This window comes from Arachis hypogaea, chromosome 18, assembly GCF_003086295.3.
Source record: "Arachis hypogaea cultivar Tifrunner chromosome 18, arahy.Tifrunner.gnm2.J5K5, whole genome shotgun sequence".
NCBI classification, from domain to species: domain Eukaryota; kingdom Viridiplantae; phylum Streptophyta; class Magnoliopsida; order Fabales; family Fabaceae; genus Arachis; species Arachis hypogaea.
Genome location: NC_092053.1, coordinates 42509743 through 42519473, shown reverse-complemented (window position 1 = coordinate 42519473; position 9731 = coordinate 42509743). Strand labels below are relative to the sequence as shown.

Sequence of the window (9731 nt, the reverse complement as noted above, 5' to 3'; positions counted from 1 at the left end):
CTGCTAAAGCTTGGCTGGCCATTGGCCATGTCTAGTGTTTTGGACCGAAGCTTTCACTGAAAGCTTGGTTGGCTAGTAAGCCATGTCAAATTCCTGGACCGGAGTTTTAGACTAACATTGCATGATTCCTGGAATTCTCATTAAGAATTTTGAATTCCTTATTTTCTTTTTCCAAATAATTTTTGAAAAATACAAAAATATTTAGTAAAATCGTAAAAACCAAAAAGATTTTGTGTTTCTTGTTTGAGTTTAGTGTTAATTTTTAAGTTTAGTGTCAATTGCATGTCTTTAATTTCCTTGCATTTTTCGAATATATGCATTATGTCCTTCATTGATCTTCAAGATGTTCTTGAGTATTTTCTTGGGTCTCATCTTTAAATTCTCTTGTTTTGTGTTTTTTTTTGTTGTTTCTCATGTGCATTCTCAATTTGTTAGTGTCTTTAATATGAAAAATTCTAAGTTTGGCGTCTTGCATGCATTGTTTATTTGATCTTAATTTACCATGATTAGTTTCATTTTGTTGTTTCTCATTATTAAAAATTCAAAAAATTCGTCAAAATTATGTCTTTTCAAGTCAATAATACAGAGAATTGAAGATTCAGAACCTACAGCAGAGGAATTACAGAGAAAAAGCTGGGCGTTCAAAACGCCCAGTGAGGAAGGAAATCTGGCATTTAAACACCAGCTAGGGTGCCTGGCTGGGTGTTAAATGCCCAAAAGGGTAGTATTTTGGGCGTTAAACGCCAGAATGGATACCATTCTGGGCGTTTAACGCCAGGACAATACAAAGGAGGTAAGTTAGTTTTTAATTCAAATCTTTTTCAAATCATATCTTTTCAATCATATCTTTTTCAAAATCAAATCTTTTCCATTTTTCTCTCACTATTTTCGAAAATCCTTGCTAACAATTAATGATTTGATTCAAAAATTTCAAGTTGTTACTATCTTGTTAAAAAAAAAGTTCAATATTTGAATTTTAGAATCATATCTTTTAAATTTCTTGTTAGCCAAGTCATTAATTTTAAAATCAAATCTTGTTAAATTGTTTTTCAATCATATCTTCTCAATCACATCTTTTTCAAAATAATTTTCAATCATATATTTTTTATTGCTAATTTCAAAATCTTTTTCAAAATCACTTAACTACTTTCTCACTTTTAATGTTCGAAAACCATCAACCACTTTTTCAAAATTCTTTTTAATAATTTTAAATTTTTTTTATTTTATTCAAAAATTTGTTTTCAAAAATTTTCCCCTTTCTCACCTCCTTCTATTTAAGGACTAACACTCCTCCTCTATTAGCAATTCGGACTCTCTCTCTATATATAAGTTCGAATTCTACTCTCTACCTCCTCCTTCTATTCTTCTTTTCCTCTGACACCTCAAGGAATCTCTATACTGTGACATAGAGGATTCTATACTTTCTTGTTCTCTTCTCTTTCATATGAGCAGGAGCAAAGACAAAGGCATCCTTGTTGAAGCTGATCCTGAACCTGAAAGGACCTTGAAGAGAAAGCTAAGAGAAGCTAAAGCACAACTCTCTGCAGAGGACCTAACAGAAAGTTTCAAAAAAGAAGAAGACATGGCAGCCAAAAATGACAACAATGCCAATAATGCAAGAAAGATGCTTGGTGACTTCATTGCACCTTCTTCTGACTTTTGTGGGAGAAGCATCTCTATTCCTGCCATTGGAGCAAACAACTTTGAGCTTAAGCCTCAATTAGTTTCTCTAATGCAGCAGAACTGCAAGTATCATAGACTTCTATTAGAAGATCCTCATCAGTTTTTAGCTGAATTCTTGCAAATCTGTGACACTGTTAGGACCCATAGGGTTGACCCTGAGGTCTACAGACTTATGCTCTTCCCTTTTGCTATAAGAGATAGAGTTAGGACATGGTTGAACTCACAACCTAAAGAAAGCCTGAACTCTTGGGAAAAGTTGGTCAATGCCTTCTTGGCAAAGTTCTTTCCACATCAAAAATTGAGTAAGCTTAGAGTGGAAGTCCAGACCTTCAGACAGAAGGAAGGCGAATCCCTCTATGAAGCTTGGGAAAGATACAAGCAATTGATCAGAAGGTGTCCTTCTAGCATACTTTTAGAATGGAGCATCATATGCATATTCTATGATGGTCTGTCTGAACTGTCCAAGATGTCATTGGACAACTCTGCAGGTGGATCTCTTCATCTGAAGAAGACACCTGAAGAAGCCCAGGAACTCATTGAAATGGTTGTAAATAACCAATTCATGTACACTTCTGAAAGAAATCCTGGGAATAATGGGACAACTCAGAAGAAATGAGTTCTTGAAATTGACACTCTGAAGGCCATATTGGCTCAAAATAAAATATTGACTCAACAGGTCAATATGATTTCTTAGAGTCTGTCTGGAATGCAAGCAATAACAGGAAGTACTAAAGAAGCTTCATCTGAAGAAGAAGCTTATGATCCTGAGAACCCAACAATGGAAGAGGTGAATTACATGGGAGAACCCTATGAAAACACCTATAATCCTTCATGGAGAAATTATCCAAATCTCTCATGGAAGGACCAATAGAAGCCTCAACAAGGCTTCAACAACAATAATGGTAGAAGAAATAGGTTTAGCAATAACAAACCTTTTCCATCATCTTCTCAGCAACAGACAGAGCACTCTAAGCAGAGTCGTTCTAGCTTAGCAACAATAGTCTCTGATCTATCTAAGACCACACTAAGTTTCATGAATGAAACAAGATCCTCCATTAGAAATTTGGAGGCACAAGTGGGTCATCTGAGTAAGAGAATCACTGAAACTCCTCCTAGCACTCTCCCAAGCAATACAGAAGAAAATCCCAAGAGAGAGTGCAAGGCCATAACCATGACCAACATGGCCAAACCTGGAGAGAGTGAGGAGGACGTGATTCTCAGTTAGAGAAACCTCATGGGACATCCTCTGAATGAAAAGAAATTTCTCTTTGAGGAACCATGGGAATCTGAGGCTCATACAGAGACCATAGAGATTCCATTGAACCTACTTCTGCCATTCATGAGCTCTTATGAGTATTCTTCCTCTGAAGAGGATGAAGATATTACTGAAGAGCAAGTTGCTAAGTACCTTGGAGCAATCATGAATCTATATGCCAAGTTATTCGGTAATGAGACTTGGGAGGATGAACCCCCCTTGCTCACCAAAGAACTGGATGACTTGACTAGGCAGACATTACCTCAGAAGAAACCAGATCCCAAAAAGTTCTCAATACCTCGCACCATAGGCACAATGACCTTTGAGAAGGCTCTGTGTGACCTGGGGTCAAGTATAAACCTCATGCCCCTCTCTGTAATAGAGAAACTAGGGATCCTTAATGTGCAAGCTGCAAGAATCTCACTAGAGATGGCAGACAATTCAAGGAAACAGGCTTATGGACTTGTAGAGGATGTTTTGGTGAAGGTTAAAGGCCTTTACATCCCTGCTGACTTCATAATCCTAGACACTGGGAAGAATAGGGATGAATCCATCATCCTTGGCAGACCCTTCCTAGCCACAGCAAAAACTGTGATTGATGTTGACAGAGGAGAGTTGGTCCTTCAAGTGAATAAGGACTACCTTGTGTTTAAAGCTCAAGGATCTCCTTCTGCACACATTGAGAAGAAGCATGAAAATCTTTTCTCAATACAGAGTCAAACAGAGCCCCCACATTCAACTTCTAAGTTTGGTGTTGGGAGGCCCCAACCTTGCTCTGAATATCTGTGAAGCTCCATGAGAGCTCATTGTCAAGCTATTAACATTAAAGAAGCACTTATTGGAAGGCAACCCAATGTTATTTAATTATATTTATTTATTTTCCATTGTTATTTTATGTTTTTCTTAGGTTGATGATCATGTGGAGTCACAAAAACAACTAGAAAAATAAAAAACAGAATGAAAAACAACATTAAAAATAGGATGAGCTTACTGGCGTTTAAACGCCAGTAAAGGTAGCAGAATGGGCGTTAAACGCCCAGTCTGGCACTATTCTGGGCTTTTAACGCCAGAAAAGGGCATCAGACTGGCGTTTAACGCCAGAAAGGGGCACAAAGCTGGCGTTTAACGCCAGAAAAGGGAGAAAAGCTGGCGTTTAACACCAGAAATGGAAGAAAAGCTGGCGTTAAACGCCAGAAATGGGCAGCAACCTGGCGTTTAATGCCAGGATTGGCACTCAAAGGGGCATTTACACGCCAACATGGTGCAGGGATGAGAAATCCTTGACACCTCAAGATCTGTGGACCCCACAGGATCCCCACCTACCTCAACTCTCTCTCTCTTCTTCTCTCCTCTTCACACCTTTCCATAACACTCTTCCCCACCCACCATCGACCAATCACCTCAATACCTCTTCCCCAAAAACCCCTCAAGGGATGCACTTTCCTCCACAAAACTATTGGGAGAAAATTAACACCTCCCTAGGAGAATTAAGTTCCAATATGGGACAACTAAGGGTGGAGAACCAAGAGCATTCCATCCTCCTCCATGAAATTAGAGAAGACCAAAGAGTTATGAGGGAGGAGCAACAAAGGCAAGGAAGAGATATTGAAGAGCTCAAGCACTCCATAAGATCTTCAAGAGGAAGAACAAGCCGCCATCACTAAGGTGGACCCGTTCTTTAATTTCTTTGCTCTTATTTTTCTGTTTTTCGAAAATTATGCTTTATGTTTTATTTATGTTTGTGTCTTATTACATGATCACTAGTGTCTAAGTGTCTATGCCTTAAAGCTATGAATGTCCTATGAATCCTTCACCTTTCTTAAATGAAAAATGTCTTAATTGCAAAAGAACAAGAAGTACATGAATTTTGAATTTTAAAATAGTTTAATTATTTTGATGTGGTGGCAATACTTTTTGTTTTCTGAATGAATGCTTGAACAGTGCATATTTTTTATAGTGAAGTTTATGAATGTTAGAATTGTTGGCTCTTAAAAGAATAATGAAAAAGGAGAAATATTATTGATGATCTGAAAAATCATAAAATTGATTCTTGAAGCAAGAAAAAGCAGTGAAAAGTAAAGCTTGTGAGAAAAAAAGGCGAAAAAGAAAAAATAAAAGAAAAAGAAAAAGCAAGTAGAAAAAGCCAATAGCCCTTTAAACCAAAAGGCAAGGGTAAAAAGGACCCAAGGCTTTGAGCATTATTGGATAGGAGGGCCCACAGGAATAAGATCCTGGCCTAAGCGGCTAAATCAAGCTGTTCCTAACCATGTGCTTGTGGCGTGAAGGTGTCAAGTGAAAAGCTTGAGACTGAGCGGTTAAAGTCGTGGTCCAAAGCAAAAAGAGTGTGCTTAAGAGCTCTGGACACCTCTAATTGGGGACTTTAGCAAAGCTGAGTCACAATCTGAAAAGGTTAACCCAGTTATGCGTCTGTGGCATTTATGTATCCGGTGGTAATACTAGAAAACAAAATGCTTAAGGTCACGGCCAAGACTCATAAAGTAGCTGTGTTCAAGAATCAACATACTGTACTGGGAGAATCAATAACACTATCTGAATTCTGAGTTCCTATAGATGTCAATCATTCTGAACTTCAAAGAGATAAAGTGAGATGCCAAGACTGTTCAGAAGCAAAAAGCTACTAGCCCCGCTCATCTAATTAAAACTGATCTTCATAGATGTTTTTGGAATTTATTGTATATTCTCTTCTTTTTATCCTATTTTGTTTTTAGTTGCTTTGGGACAAGCAACAATTTAAGTTTGGTGTTGTGATGAGCGGATAATTTATACGCTTTTTGGCATTATTTTTAGGTAGTTTTTAGCATGTTTTAGTTAATTTTTATTATGTTTTTATTAGTTTTTAATTAAAAATCAGATTTCTGGACTTTACTATGAGTTTGTGTGTTTTTCTATGATTTCAGGTATTTTCTGGCTGAAATTGAGGGACCTGAGCAAAAATCTAATTCAAAGGCTGAAAAAGGACTGCAGATGCTGTTGGATTCTAACCTCCCTGCACTCAAAGTGAGTTTTCTAGAGCTACAGAACTCTTATTGGCACGCTCTCAATTGCGTTGGAAAGTAGACATACTGGGCTTTCCAGAAATATATAATAGTCCATACTTTGCTCGAAATTAGATGGCCCAAACTAGCGTTCCAAGTCAGCAAAAAAATTCTGGCGTAAAACGCCCAAACTAGAACCAGAATTGGAGTTAAACGCCCAAACTGGCACCAAAGCTGGCGTTTAACTCTAGGAACAGCCCAAGCACGAAAAAGCTTCAATGCTCAACCCAAGCATACACCAAGTGGGCCCCAGAAGTGGATATTTGCATCATTTACTCATTTCTGTAAACCCTAGGCTACTAGTTCTCTATAAATAGGACCTTTTACTATTGTATTTTTATCTTTTGGACGTTTAGTCTTTAGACATTTGAGGCTGGCCTCACGGCCATGCCTAGACCTTGTTCTTATGTATTTTCAACAGTGGAGTTTCTACACCTCATAGATTAAGGTGTGGAGCTCTGCTGTTCCTCATAAATCAATACGAAGTACTATTGTTTTTCTATTCAATTCATGCTTATTCTTGTTCTAAGATATTCACTCATACTTCAACCTGATGGATGTGATGATCCGTGACACTCATCATCATCCTCCCTTATGAACGCGTGCCTGACAACCACATCCGTTCTATCTGCGAGAGCTTTAGTGTGTATCTCTTGGCCTCCTGGTTCACGATGCATGGTTGCCTCTCTTGACAACAGAGCCTTCCATTCCGTGAGATCAGAGTCTTCGTGGTAAGCTAGAATCAATTGGCAGCATTCTTGAGATCCGAAAAGTCTAAACCTTGTCTGTGGTATTCCGGGTAGGATCTGGGATGGGATGACTGTGACGAGCTTCAAACTCGCGAGTATTAGACGGAGTGATAGACACAAAAGGATCAATAAATCCTATTCCAACATGAGTGAGGACCGACAGATGATTAGCCGTGCGGTGACAGTGCATTTGGACCATTTTCATTGAAAGGACGGATGGTAGCCATTGACAATGGTGATCCCCCAACATACAGCTTGCCATAGAAAGGAGTATGAATGATTGGATGAAGGCAATGGGAAAGCAGAGGTTCAGGAGGAACAAAGCATCTCCATACACTTATCTGAAATTCCTAACAATAAATTGCATAAGTATCTCTATCCTATTTTACGTTTTATTTATCTTTTAATTATCAAATCTCCATAACCATTTGAATCCGCCTGACTGAGACTTACAAGATGACCATAGCTTGCTTCAAGCCGACAATCTCTGTGGGATCGACCCTTACTCACGTAAGGTATTACTTGGACGACCCAGTGCACTTGCTGGTCAGCTGCACGGAGTTGTGTGAAAAGTGTGCGATCACAATTTCGTGTACCAGCCAACAAGCTAAGAAACTAGCTATACAAAATGAGAATTCCTTACGAAAGTCTCAAAGCCGAGTTGAAGTACTTTTAAAGTACATAGATTCTTTGGAAGATGAGCAGGTGATGTTTGAACAAGAAGAAGATCTTATGGGAATTGAGGATGAAAGATCCAATGCCTAGCTCCTATTTAATGTTGCTGCTTTCTAAAACACTATTTTTCTATTGTGAAATTTCTGGTCTTTGAATATTTTTAATACTTTCAATTTTCTGGATAACTATAAAATACTATTTACTCTGAACTGTTTGTGCTTTTGATTTGCAATTTGGACACTTAACATTTTGTGCAGGGATTACTAACTCTCCTTGATAACAAAAAGGTAGTGAATGAATTGTGTGATGAATTGTGTTGTGAATTATAACACTGTTTAGATATTATAGCAATGTTTTGATATAAATTAGACAGGTTGTGGTACTATTTTTATGGTACTAATATAGTTTCTCTAATTGGTCTATAGCTCTTATTGATAATTTTATTTATGTTCATTATTTGCTATTAATTTAGGCTGAATGATGATTTTGTTTTTGGATTAATAGCCCTGTAAATACTTGCTAGTGATTAGGCTAGTTCACTTAGTGTATAAAACAGATTGAAATAGATTCTTAGATGTTTGGCATTGTTTCTATGTATATTATATTGATCACAGGTTAAAGAATGCAAATATTTAGGAAGAGCCAAGTGAATAAAAGAAAGAGAGAGTTTACATCAAAGATTGTATCATCAAAGGAAAGTTCCTTAAAACTCTTCTCATTTCTTTCTATTATTTATTTTATAATATTTGTCATTAATGGAGAGATTGTTGAGTTTGAAAAACTAATAATAATTATTTAATGATGACTAAATATTATTATTGGGGCTAAAAGCCCAATTGTGTGTGTAATTTACTTTGTTAATGGTGCAATAATCTAAAGAAAACAAACAGGCCCAACAACAAACTAATGAAGCCCAAAGTGATAAGAAATCTGGATGGCTGGTGTGAAGAAATGAATTGGATCAAACACAAGCATAAGGCCCAACTGGTGATCCAAGTTCATTCATTTAACTTGGTTACTAACTAAAAAATGAAACTCCATTTGCATTTGAACTAAACACAAGTCACTGAACTAAATTCTCTCTTCTCTCTCTTCTTTCTTTTCTCTTACGCACGTAAAGAAGTTTAAAAGAAAATCAAGAAAAATGAGAAGTCTGATTAAGCCTCAAATCAAGAAGAAAAAGAGGGTTACCAAAATCAAGCAAGTCAATTAGCTAGGGCTTCAAGAAAAGATCACATCCTTAGGCTACATCAGAGAAAGTTTTCCTCATTTGTGTTTCATTGAAGATTGTTGAAGAAATCCTCTTTTTGTATGCACCGAATGAAAAATCTGACTCAAATGGAGGTTATGGAGCTTTGCAATAGATCAATGGACAAGAAACAAATTTGAAGCCAAAGCTTTAATATACAGCTCAGATTCAAGAAGAAATATGAAAAAAGATGAAAGAGAAGATAGAAGGTATGGATGCATGTATGATTCAATCACTACTGCTGCTGATTTTTGGGGAGAAGACGTCAAATATACTGAAGTCAAGTTTCAAGCTTTGGAACTTTACTCCTCTATTAAACGGGTAAATAGCCAAGGATTTGAGTAAGGAGTTAGAATACAAAGTTTGGATTTTTTACAAAGCTATACCTTTTTCTCCTTCATGGTTCTCTGTTGAATATTCTGCTTTCTCAGTTTTATCTTTCTTTGTTTTATGGAAAATGACATTAACATGAGGAATTAAGAAAAAGCCATAGAGAGAAAAGGCAAAGAGAGTTTGACTTAGACAAAAGCTAAATATTTATTTCAGAAATTTATTTTATGTTTTTCTATTTTGTTTTCATGATCCTGAGGGGATTTCCTTGCTAAATTGGGTAAGCACTTGGTGGTTAAAAATCTAGGAGGTGAACCTAATCAAATATGGTTTGGGTAGGAGCTGGGTTTGTTCCAGATAGGATTGAGTTGAATCCTAGGTAAATTGGTGTTTGTAATCTTTGAATAACAGTGAAAATTGTAACATCCTAGCACACAGAACTTTACGCCTAGGTCGTAAACTAAAGGTGGTGAAACGCTACAACCTCCAAAAACAAAAAAATACATACATATACATATACATATACATATACATATATACATATATATTTATATATATATATATATGTATATATGTATATGTATATGTATATATAAAGCAAAGATAGTATGTCTAGGAACCTTGAAAGAAAAAGATGAACAAAGCAAGACCGAAAACATGTCACATTCGAGAGGCGTTTGATGCCAAGGCATCTTAGGCTAGTTTCACTAGCAATTTTCTGTTAGTTTTAGTTG

The 9731-nt window shown here is 36.7% G+C and overlaps 1 non-coding gene across 1 annotated transcript; it reads right to left on the bottom strand.

Annotated features, from left to right (window-relative positions):
- Positions 1-1987: 1987 nt before the first annotated feature.
- On the bottom strand, positions 1988-2091 carry LOC112774109 (small nucleolar RNA R71). Its single transcript, XR_003188614.1, has one exon. It is a non-coding gene; the product is annotated as a small nucleolar RNA R71 (small nucleolar RNA).
- Positions 2092-9731: the final 7640 nt, after the last annotated feature.